This window comes from Rhinolophus sinicus, linkage group LG07, assembly GCF_036562045.2.
Source record: "Rhinolophus sinicus isolate RSC01 linkage group LG07, ASM3656204v1, whole genome shotgun sequence".
Taxonomy (NCBI): Eukaryota; Metazoa; Chordata; class Mammalia; order Chiroptera; family Rhinolophidae; genus Rhinolophus; species Rhinolophus sinicus.
Genome location: NC_133757.1, coordinates 33131409 through 33144256, shown reverse-complemented (window position 1 = coordinate 33144256; position 12848 = coordinate 33131409). Strand labels below are relative to the sequence as shown.

The 12848-nt window shown below is 37.2% G+C and overlaps 1 protein-coding gene across 18 annotated transcripts in view; it reads right to left on the bottom strand.

Annotated features, from left to right (window-relative positions):
• The window catches only part of SGMS1 (sphingomyelin synthase 1), a 254474-nt gene that overhangs the window by 118171 nt on the left and 123455 nt on the right, over window positions 1-12848 (bottom strand). For 15 of the 18 annotated variants that reach the window (XM_074339427.1, XM_019738682.2, XM_074339432.1 and 12 more), the window contains one exon: window positions 8530-8673. The exons of the other annotated variants lie outside the window; for them this stretch is intronic. The gene's annotated coding sequence lies outside the window, so the exon portion shown is untranslated. The remainder of the gene's footprint in view (window positions 1-8529; window positions 8674-12848) is intronic. 18 annotated transcript variants of the gene reach the window in all.

Sequence of the window (12848 nt, the reverse complement as noted above, 5' to 3'; positions counted from 1 at the left end):
AGAGCAGACATAGGTAAATCATCAATGCTCACAATGTCTAACACATTTTGCTAGGAGCTGGAAAACTCTGTAAGATGAATGGAAATTTCCTTTTAGAATTGCCCAGGGTCGTGGAGAAAGCTTGGGCTTTGACTTTGACAGATCTGGGTTTGAACCAGGGATCCTGCGCTGACGAGTGTCGCCTTGGACAAGGCTGTTTGGATGCATATCTGGGCCTTGGTATTGACTGTCTTGGCTGGAATGTGCTTCCCAGATACAGCAGCTCATTTCATTCCCTCCCCTCCTTACCTGAGTGCTAGCTTGTCACTGAGGCCTTCCCTGACCTCCCTACTTTGTATGACAGCAAACACATCACACACACACACACACACACACACACACACACACACACACTTACACACACACACACTCATACTTCCATCCATTTCTCTGCTTCATTTTTCACCACAACCTGATCATTATCTGGCATACATGTATTTTACTTATCCATTGAGTTTATCCTCTCTCTCCCATGAGGCTCTAAGCCCCAAGGTATGGGTTTGAGGTTTGTTTTCGTTGTTGTTGATCACTACCTAACATAGCTAAAGAAGGGCACAGAACATCAAGTTTACACCAAAAACCTATCGAATGAAGGAAGCTCAGGAAGGTCTCTGCAAGGTTCTAGGGCTTTCAGTAGAGCATGTAAATAAAGACCTTCGGACATAAAAGGCACTCAGTAAACAGTAGACATTATCTTTAGAGAAGAGACTATCTGAAACTCGTAACAGAATATATTTTTTTTAAATAATGAGAACAATGTCAGAGATGACACAGGACAGCTGACTGAGTAGCAAAACAGTGAAAGGAGAAATAACTGCTATAAATCCATGGGCGTGAGATCATTCTGGGTTACTATAATAAGAAGAAATTTATGCATTCCTTTACAGGAAACAAAGTTTAAGAGAGGAGTGTGTTTGACAACAGATTCTGGGTTATAGATGGATGTTATTTATGTGTCCTTTACCCCCTGGCTACTAACCCCAAACATAGCCCAATCAATGAAAAAGAAAACTAGGGCAGTTTCATTTTACTTTGATTATTCACCTCGATAGAAAAGCAATAGAACGTGAGAAAGTCAGGACAATAATCATGCCTTCAAATATCTTTCTTGACAATTTTCTGACTGTGTGTGAGTTTATAAGTGGATACATTAATAACGAACATTTTTCCACAAAACATTTTGGAAGAAAAAGATTCTATAAATGAGCTATTACTTCTATAAAAGATTCTAAAAATAGCTGTTCTATAAAGGAGATATTATATTACTTATAAATCTTTGTTTTCCATTATGGTTTCCTTCTCAAATTAATGCAGACAGAAATAAATGTATACAGTCAAAACAAAAACACCCAACACATCTTTGAAGGTGATATAAAAAAATTATCAAGTGTGCCCCAAGATTAAAAACCCCTGCATAAAAAAGAGAAAAAGAGTTACCAATATCAAGGAAGCTTTCTTCATTTTACTAGTTTTTAAGAATTCCTTTAAAATTAGTGAACTTCTCTTGTCAATCTAAATGTACACAATTTATTAAAAATATCATTGATACAATTTTCAAAAATGCATTTGCATGAAAAATACAACTGTGATAAGAAAAAGAAAACACTAGGAAAAGTCTATGTTCTCAAATTTTGAGGAAAAAAATAATAAATAGTGAATGCTTTGAATTAAATAATTTAACAACGTAAAAATATTTATAATGTGGGATGCAAACCTTTCCACCAATGCCAATTCAAAGTAAACACCACAATATTTTTAAAACAGCCTTTTTACATAATGAAATGTTAAGATATGTCATAATAACACACTTTGCAAAATTAAAACTTACAAACACAGCTACTCCAAAAACAATAATAAATGAACTTCTCCAAGGCCCTTCAAATATTAATTTTAAAATTTCTAATCATAATATAGTCTTATGTAAGTGCGTAGCTAACATATCATGCTATTAATCCAGCTGGCATACTTACATTGCTACGTTTCTGGTTCCTTTCATGGCAAAGATGTAAAACATACTACTAATTTTCAAAATCTCAAAATATGTAACTGTGCCAGGCAACCGTTATCTCTACTCTGATCATCATACCTTGAGTTTTCTACTTATTTAAATCAACATTTATTCCACTTACTATTCGCTTAGTACCGTAATACGTGTTTTAAGAAATTACTCATTAGTTTAAATCGTGCCCAATACACTTCCAGGAAACCGTGTGCTAATGTGCCGACACAGACTGAGGGACGGTCCAGTAACCTTGAGGCAAGTCCTTCTCTGCAAAATTCATCTAACATGGGATTCTCAAAAAATGAAAAAGTTTACCACCGTATGCGACTCATTTAGGTTAATGAGTGGCACGTGTACGTGTTACATATTTCTATCAGGGGTGCTTTATACACCCCTATTTAGTGCTCAAAGAGTACAGAACAAGCTGAATTTTCAAATCATAAAACTGATTCTGCAGATCTGCACATTGTACATTTAAACCAGAACATTAAGAATTTCTTCTTGAAGCTGATTTCTGTATCACTGGTATATCCTACGAATTGCAACTATTTTCACTTACAAATAATAATACACTAACTCAGAACAAAATTAAGCAACACTGAATTAAAGGACCAAAGTACATCAGAATCTCTCTGGACATTATTATATGGACCCATAGCAGTATCACATAACAAAAACTATAACAAATAACCCCCTCAAAATAGGGGAGTTATTTAGAAATCAAATCTGACTTAGAAGGATAAAATTATATGACATAGTAAAACATTAGGCATTGAATTAATTAATCAAACCAATAAGCAAAAATCAATCTCACTTCAGTAAGTAATGTCTCAAAGACATCAGGGTCTCTGCCAACTCTAAAAGCATTACTGCGAGCAATTATTCTCCCCCTCATTCCTGACCTAATCCAACTGTGTACGACAAGTAGTCAAATTATAAAGGGGGGCTGCGTGAGTTTGTACCTAAGTTTTTAATAATTGTTTGAGGTCTACCCTAAATGTCTTCCCACCTTATGTACCAGAAGCACCTACTAAAAAGCAAAGCAACAAAAACAGGTTTTCCATTTCTGCGGAATGACACGCTAGATACTTTACAATACACTCCCAGTGAAACGAACTAAAGTAGTAGAAGAAGATGTAACTTTTTTTTTTTTTAATGAACCTGTGAGGTGACAATAAAGTAAAAGTGGGAAAGCTGGGAAGTAGGAAGCACCAAAACCAGAACCCTGATCTCCTTGAACTTCGAATTTCTCTCTTTAATCCTTATGAGCAGGATATATCATTTTCCCCTGGAATAGATTTGAAATGTCTTTTTATGTGGTATGCGCTAGCAGTTAATTATCACTTTTAAATTCAATTTTCACAAACTACTTTAAAAAAAAACAAGTTATCTCAGTTTCCACCTCTGATCGCTGGCACCCCGAGAAACACCTTAATTCCTTAGTTCCTATAGAACATACAATTTTGACAGAGGAATCTCATCTTTTCTCGGAATTATTTAAGAAAGTTCATAAATATGAAAATACATGTAACACAACAAGTAAATAGCCAACAATACACAGGTTGTACTTTTAAGATCCAATCTAAAAGTCTTTCCTGCTCCAAGACACTCTGTCACTCTATTTTATTGTCTTCACTGCACTTTTGCATGTCTGAAATATTCTTGTTTGTCTACCTCTTTGTCACTTATCTTCCTGAACCACTCTGCCTGGTTCCCACTGTACTGTAAGTTCCATGAGAGATGGGATCTTGTTTGCAGGGCTCACTATTGTAGTCTAGTATCTAGAACAGTGCAGGGCACAAAGTGGAGACGCCAGTAGCTGCCAGATGAAAGCAAGCAATCATCAATGGAAGAACATACCCAGGGCTGCAGCACTGCACAATTCCAGGGGTACCATTCACTCGCACACTGTGGGTTGCACAGTGCACGGAAAGTGTATCCTTGTACTATGGCCGGAAGTAGGTCAGCAGTTGTGGCAGCCAGAATGGAGACCCTATCTGACTCCAGTTTTGCCTGTTATGTTTACAGATTGGGCATATTTACCCTTCTCCTGCTAGAGATAGCAAGAATTTTCTCTCCAGTTTTCACCTCAAGATTAATCTTATTCTTTGAATAACTAAATATGTATTCATGTTAAGGTCTTCATGAATGCATACTCCTGCATCAACTTTCCCGTAAATAAAAAGTTAATATTTTAAATTATTGACTAAGGACCCTGAGTTCCAACTATAAGTTAGCCACTGTAAACTCCTTAATCAGTTTCTTAGTCTTCCCTGGTTACAAATGTCTTTAGGGAAATTCTTTAGTCAACTGAGAGGTGGCACAAACAGCAGATTCAGGAATGGTCAGTTCTGTGATTCATCAATATTAATCTTCAGTGTAAGAGAGCCCGCCCAAAATGTTTTAGAAGAGTCTAGAAATAGATAATGAAGGTTTCACAGGCTGTCAGGCTCAGGTTCACGCATCACATCACTCTGGTGGCAAGAACATCCTCCTATATCCACATCCTCCTATGATTCCAGGCTCCCAGGGCCTTAAGTGATTCTATACACGACCACTGGCTGACCCATCACTAAAAGGTTACTTTCTACCGCCAGTGCTTGTAAGGCTATCATGCCATCTCTCCTAACCTTAGAACTTCTGAGGCACCTCTGGAAAGCACTGTGCTAGGAGCGGGTCCGTCTGTGAGGATGCCAACTAGAGGGCCTGTGGGAAGCACCAACACCCAAGAAGAACTGTGTCCCTGCAGGAGAATTACAGGCGTAATGGAAACTTGAAGTAATACTGTATGAAAATCTATTTTCTTTTTCATCCTCCCATAGGTTCCCGGTCTTTACTTCCTTACACACCGGAGTCATTTTTTTTATATAAAACTTTGTGGAAACTCAATACATAAAACACATAAAAGCAGAACTGTTGGTTGATGGGACAATCAGGTGGCTGAAGGCCTCATCCTTGTCACTCACCCCTCACCCACCCTGGTGGCATGCTGGAATCCCAAGGGCAGTAAGGAACCATGTCCGAAAAGCAACAACCTGGTGAGGATACAATAGTGATAATGATGATCATTTAATTTAATAATGACTGTCCATAAGAAAAGAATTAAGGAACAGGACATTATAGTCCTGGCTTCCTATCAGCCTGTTTGAAGTAGAGTGCTTCTGTTAAATGTGCACCCATCTCAGTGGTAATCGCCTTCTCAGTGTGAGAGCTTGAATCCGCAGGGGCGCAGAACTCTTTAGTTCAGGAGAAGCCATATTGGTACTGCATTGTGACTGTCTGTCCAAGAGATTGCAAAAGCAGCATCATTCGTGAGGCCAGGGGGATTTGCCCAGGTCAGTGCAGCTGCCTGACCCAAGGGTTTAGCCCATGTGAAATATTTAGCCAAACAAAGAAGAAAAAAATGCTTAATTGACTTGTACACAAAGGATTAAGTATGTTCAGCAAGTAGCATGGCCAAAATACCCACAATAAAGGATTTGAGAAGTTTCATCTAACTATGGAAAAACTGAAGTTACTTATCATAGATGAGTCACTTCAATAAAAAAAAGAAGGAGGTTTGAAAATTTCCAGGTGGGAAGAGAACTTCCAGCGCTCCGTTCATGCACAACATTAGGTACTGGGAAATTTACAAGTCAGGTTCATTGTGTAACGTAACAGAGGAAGTGGTCTGGGTTTTCTCATCATATTCTTAACCATTGTTATTTACTTTACAAGAGATATGAAAACTAGTGGCAAAGTTCTTGTTTATTTTAATACTTCTATCCTATCACTGTGGCCTAATCTGAAGAGGCACTAACTGAACTGAATGAAAATTAGTTCTACCTAATAATAGGACGAAATAACTTATGCTGTTTCTCACTTGGGATACTGTATAGCCAGTTTTTAGCATGTTGCAAAAAAATATTTAAAAACAGAAGAAATGCTGAAGTTATGCTAAGTAAAAATGGATCTAGACTACTATAAATCTAATTTTGTACTTTTTAAGAGGTATGCATATTCATAGGAATAAAAACTGGAAGTATCCACACCAAAATATTATCAATGGCTACCTCTGAGTGGTGGTTTATATTTTGCTTTCAATGCTTACCAAATTTCTATTTAGAATCAGCAAAATAATAATAATAATTACAATAATAATACCTTTAAAAACAAAAAGAAATTTTACTTACAGTAAAATTGATACAGTATATCTGGAATTTTGAGGTTTGTATATTTTGCAAATTTTGAGATTCCTATATAAATGCCAGAGCTGTCCTTCACTGTGTGATTGTTTGGCCAAACTCTAGTCCCAACTGCTATGGAAGGACAGCTGCTCATATAACTGATAAGTTGAGCCTAATTGCTCTTGGCAGGATAGTAAGAGCAGTGTGGGAAATGAGATGCGGCCAGAGTACAATAACACCCCCTCCCCCCCAATTCTCAAGAAATAGCTCAGTCCATCATAAACCAGAATTGTCATTATTTGAGTGCGATCTCCTCAGTGACTAGACCTGGACTATCCAGATGCTTTCACTTCTGTGAGGATGAGGCTTATTTAATTATTTGTTTTAAGACTGCCTTTGTATTAATGCAAAGCATAAAAATATTCTTGGACATGTTTGCAATCTAAATGTCACCACTGCATGTAATCAGTGAGACAGTGTAACTGTTAAAAGCACAGTCTGGAAATCAAATAAATCTAGGTTCAAGTTCTGGCTCCACCATTCTCATATGCATGAGCTTGGGCAAGGTTTCATAATGTCACAAGCCTCAGTTTATTCATCTTTCAAAGAAGGTTGACCACACCTACCTCCCAGGATTTTAGTGCAGATTTAAAATATTGATCAGTATATGCAGCATGTGCTAATTTAATAAAAATATTTTAGAAGCCTACATATACAGATTTTCAAATCATATAGCCCACTATTGAAAAAAAAAAAAAGTGAATACCATTTATTCCTCAGGTTACTTAAACTTAAAACTCACATCCCTCAGGGCACCTTACCAGCTCTACACAACACCGCAGTGATCCCTGAGCCAACACCAAGCACTTGAATAGGTGTTCTACATTTTAAAGACGTCAGGCTCTGAAACAGTATTTTGAACTACATAAGATCTCTTGCAAAATCTCATCATTCCTCTCCTATATTACCTTCATGAATAACTAGAGTGAAAGGATCTGGGTAATGGCACAAATGGTGCCACAGACACAATCAGACTATATTGGGAATACAAAAGTCTGCTCCTTCTACCTCCTATATTGGCCTCACAATCAACTCAGAATGTATCAATAAAGGCATCAGAGCCTATGTTAGAAAGAGGGAATATTTTTATAACATCTCAGACCAATAATATACTCTCAGTAAAATTACAAACAATAACTGTTGAAAATATTTAAGTTGAATATGCTAATTAAATGTTATAACTATAAACCAAATAAAATGCCATGAAATAAGGAAAAGTAGCAAATAATAGTGAAAAGAGTAGAGCAGAAGATCCACAAACATTAGGATATTTTTCAAACCCTATTTCAAAAAAGGGAGACAGCACGATATACTGTCTCCACAACACACAATAAGAGACAGGCAGACCTGGTGCCGAATCCCATTTCTGCCACTTACTCTCTGGGAAATAGTAGGCCAATTATTTAACCACTTGGAACCTCAGTATCCTCATCTAGAAAATGGGACTTGTTTAATGTTTTCATGATGGTATGATAATCAGAGACATAAAATGCTTGGCATGGAGTACATCTATAGTGTTCTATATTGGCAGAAGAAAAAACCCTAATGGAACAGTCAAGGTGACGTATAACATGACATAGTCTATGCCATAAAAAAAAGAGCCAGTTTATCAAAAGTCAGCAGACATCCACTGAAGGTCACCAGATATGAAATAATGGGTGACACTCTGACCTTGACAATAAACATTGTTGAGGAGATAAGAATAAAAAGCTCTAAGCAAGAAAATGAAACAACCATGTAACACTGTAACTTGGGGCGCAGTTAAGGAGACAAGAAGGTCAAAGTTAACGAATAACAGGGAACCAGTCAATCTGATGCAACCACCACCCAATCTGATACAGCCCTGATGTCATTCAGGGTAAGAGTAAAACCAATAGGTAACAACTGACTCAAAGGACACACATTCAATGAGCTTTGACACTGACTGCCCCATTCCCAGAAAAGAAGGCAATGATGCCTTTAGATAGAATTCTGTTATCACTGTCACGTGTCCAAAGTCGAATGTTGCCTCTATCATCTTTATTGTCTTTCAGGGAATAAGAAGGATTCTAGAGGGGCTGAGTCAAAGATGCTGAAGGAAGAGTTAAGAGTGATATCCCACTAGATAGCCAAGTGTAGAGAACAATGGCTGCTATAGTGTACTTGAGACCAGAGGGTGAGGTTCTGCCCTAAGAATGGCCTCCATTCCCAGAGGCTCAGCTTGACTTGGTACAGCAAAGTCAGCCATGCTATGTTCAGTCCAAGCTCTAAGTTATTACATACCTCCAACAGCTACGGTTTTGCATTCATTGATAGGTTCCTTTAAAATTATTCTCATGTACGCTTCCTGAGGCAGGGTCTCGTCTTCTATTTCATAAGTTTCCCAACCAGACAATTTTGTGCATCCCAAAGAACTCAATGGTGTACCTAGAAGAGAGAAGCAATTTAAGCTTTTTAGCCACTTCAAAACTGGAATAATAAAATTCTAAAGCTGAAAGAGACCACATAAATTAGTAGACCTTACTATAAATAAAAAGCATTAAAGTGTTAAAGTATTAGATTGGAAACAAAAAATTCGCAATTGATTTTCTCCACCTCCCACCCCCTCATCCTTTCTTTCCCCTTCCTCCCTCCTTCCCTTCCTTCCTTCCTTTCTTCCATCCATCTTTTCTTCCTTCTCTCTTTCTTTTTCTTTAAGCTTGTTTTGTTGTTCTCAAATATGCATAACATAAAACTTACCCTATTTTTCTTAATTGAAAACTAAAAACTGTAACCCCCCCATCATATAGAGATATTTCTCCTTTTATATATTTACCTACTCGCTTTAACTGTCAGCAAATAACTGATTTTCACAAATGCAGTATAGCAGCTTCAGTATGAAAACAAAGAGTAACTACTAATATACCCTCTTTACAAATTGATAAAAAGATGGCCATTTCTCTGAGACCAAAACATTACGCTCATAAATGATACCTTTTACTGTTACATGTATGTAAATGGGTGTTGCATAACCAGGAAGCTAGAGATAACGTTTTGCATCTGACAAAAATAGTCAGTTGTTCATTTGGTCCCTTGTGTACTTTAGCCCCACATGTACTTACATGTGAAAAAATGTGGAATCAAATGGTAGCTAGAAAGGAGGTGTTTCATTTTTATCATGTTTAATTTAATAAGTATCACTCTGCTTTTTCTCCATAATAATCTATTAGAAGTGGGTTCTCAAGTCTTCTCAGGATCATATAAGCCCCACATTACCTAAGGAAAACTAAGCTTATAAGTATTCTATCGCTCAAATTCAGGAGGATCTTAAACCCTTTGAAGCCCATCCATGGACCCCCGAATAAAAATCCTAGGGACTTCCATGTACCAAACTGAGTAGTTGATTCATGAGCCAACTAACAGATTTAATTGTGAGGAGACAATTCTTGGAACAACAACAACAACAAAAAGGCACTCTTAATAGTCCCTGAGGACCTAGTCATACCAGCCAATGCCTCTTTTAATCATTGTTTATCCTTTCTGTAAGAAATAGTGCTGCACTTATAAATAATCAAATACAGTTACAAAAGAAAGCCGCTGTCACAACTAACTAAAAATAACACAGGACTCTCTTGGCATTCCATTAACTTACAAGTATTCACTTAAAGCTTCAGAGTAAATATATCTTTACATAAAAGAACATCACCTCCTGACAATACCAACATAGAGTGTATATACCTAAAAATAAATCAAGGGGTTTCTCCCCCTCAAAAAAGTATATCTCAGGACATAGGGTGTCACCTTATATTGAGGACCACACTAAGGTTCACATTACAAACACAAATCTCAGTTTATTTTGAACAATGAAATGCTTGGGAAAGTAACTGTAACTAATGCTAGCTTTGGATGTATAGGTCACTTGACAGAAACTGTTCAACAGAGAGGAAGCAAAGGAATAGAATGAACAATCATTTTGGAGGTAGGACCTAACAATAGAAAAAATGAAATATCATTTTTAAAAGCCTTTTAAATATCATTTTAAAAATCAATATGGATTTTGGGATTATAGATGGCCAATGGAATAGGGTTCTTTATCTCTGCTTCTTTCTAAACCTCCATTAAAATTATAGTAAAGAGGCAAGAATATATAGATCCATTAGAACAAAGAGAGCAAAAAAGTATATTAGAGCTGACAACAGACAACAGTGACATTTTGGAAGCTGACAGCAGAGATGACTGCTGAACTGAGCTAGGCAGAGCAGGCTGGAACCTCACTGCCTGAGAAGCAACCAAAAGCCAGCTGACTGCTCCAAAAGGGCTCAAGACATGGAGCTTCTGGTTCCTCGGAAGGAGAGGGTAAGGAGTTGAGAAGAGGGGGACTGGTTTAAAGTCTGTATAAAAAATACTGTTAGACACTTACTTTATACCATACAAGTATACAAAAACAAAACAACAAAAAAACTCAGAAAGGATTGAAGACCTAAACATAAGATGTGAAATTTATAAAATTTCTACAAAAAAACCATAAGGGCAAAGCTTCATGACACTAGATTTGACAATCACTTCTTGGATATGACACCAAAACCTCAGGTGACAAAAGCAAACATAGACAAATGGGATTACATCAAATTTAAAAACTTCATCAATTCAGCTAAGGAAATAATGATAGTGAAAAGGCAACCAAAAAACAGGAGAAAATATTTGCAAACACTATATAAAATAAGGGGTTAATATCCAAAATATATAAAGAATTCCTACAACTCAATACTAAAAACTAATAACCCAAATAAAAACTGGGCAAAGAACTTGAAAAGATATTTCTCCAAAGAAGGTACACAGATGGTCAAAAAACATATGAAAGGATGCTGAACATCACTAATCATCAGGGAAATGAAAATCCAAACAAAATGATGTATAGCCTCACACCTGTGAAGATGACCACTACCAAAAAGACAGAAAATAATAAGTGTTAGTGAGGATGTGAGGAAAGGAAACCCTTGTACACAATTGGTGGAAATATAAAAATGGTGCAGCCACTATGGCAAACAGTATATGGAGGTTCCTCAAAAAATTAAAAACAGAACTACCCTATGATCTAGCAATTCCACTTCTGGATATATGCCCACAAAAACTGAAAGCAGGATTTCCAAGAGGTATTTGCAGACCTATGTTCATTGCAGCATTATTCACAATAGCCAGGAGCTGGAAGCAACCTAAATGTCCATCAATAGATGAATGGATAACGAAAATATGGTATATACATACAATGGAATATTAGTCTTTAAAAAGAAGGAAATCCTGTCATAAGCTACTACATGGATGAACATTGAAGACATTATGCTAAGAAAAACAAGCCAGTCACAAAAGGCCAAAAACTGTAAGATTCCCTTTATATGAGGTACGTGAAGTATCAAATTTAGAAATGGAAAGTAGAATGGTGGTTGCCAGAGTCAAGGGGTGGGAAGGGGGGGGGGGGGGAGAAGAGTTGTTCAATAGGTACAGAGTTTCAGTTTTGCATGATGAAAAAGTGCCAGAGATCTGTTGCATAACAATGTGAATTTAGTCAACACTACTGTACTGTACACTTAAACATGGTTAAGATGGTAAATCTTATTCTGTGTTTTGTACCACAATAAAAAAAAATAAGGAGGTTATTCCGGATTATCTAGGTGGATCCAATGAAATCACAAGGGTCCTTAAAAGTGAAAGAGGGAGGCAGAAGATGAGGTCAGAGTAATGTAAAATGAGAGGTACTTGACCTGCTATTGTTTCTTTAAAAGGGGGAAAGGAGACCGAGAGCCCAAGAATGTAGCCAGACTCTAGAAGCTGGAAGAGTGAGGGAAGGATTTCTCTAGAGTCTCCAGAAAGGAACGCAGCCCTGTGGAGACCTTGATTTTAGACCAGTGAGACCTGTGACAGACTTCTGACCTACAGAACTGAAAGATAATTGTATTGTTTTAAGCAAAAAATAAAAAAGCGGGGACACTTAGAACCCAAGATCTTCTCCCCACCTGGTAGAGCCAGCCATCCCTCCTCCCATAACAGGAGGCAGTTTACTCTGGAGAAAATGATACAGCAAGACTTCATTCAGAGACATCAGATAAGGCTGAAAGAGAGGCATTAAGATCTCAGCATTTACAGGATGGTGACACCGCTCCCTCCTTTTTCCCACGTGACTCCCCCAAAACCTCACATGCAGGTTTTTCCTTTAACCTTCAAAGGAAAAAGACCTGCAGATTCTGATGCCTAGGAGTCACGACTCAAATGGCCAGGTCCTTGCCCAAAGACTCTATAGTGAAGCCCACTCCAACAAATTTTCACTCCACTTTTTATTGTTTCCTAAATATGAACAGAAAATTAAACCATCACCATTAATTTGAGAAAAGCCTCTATTACTGAAATCAGGGACCAAAACTAGCTACTAAAAAGAGGGAACACAGAGGGGGGGAAGTGCAAAGAGCACAAGAAAACAGCAAAACAATTCAATTCATGTTCTCAAAAAAAAGAGAAAATATTGCATCCATGATACAAGAACAGATCGTATTTTTAAAAAGGAAATATTCAGAGACCAATTTAAAAACTAAGTTTGAAATTACAGATTTGTTAGCAGAAATAAAAAGTTC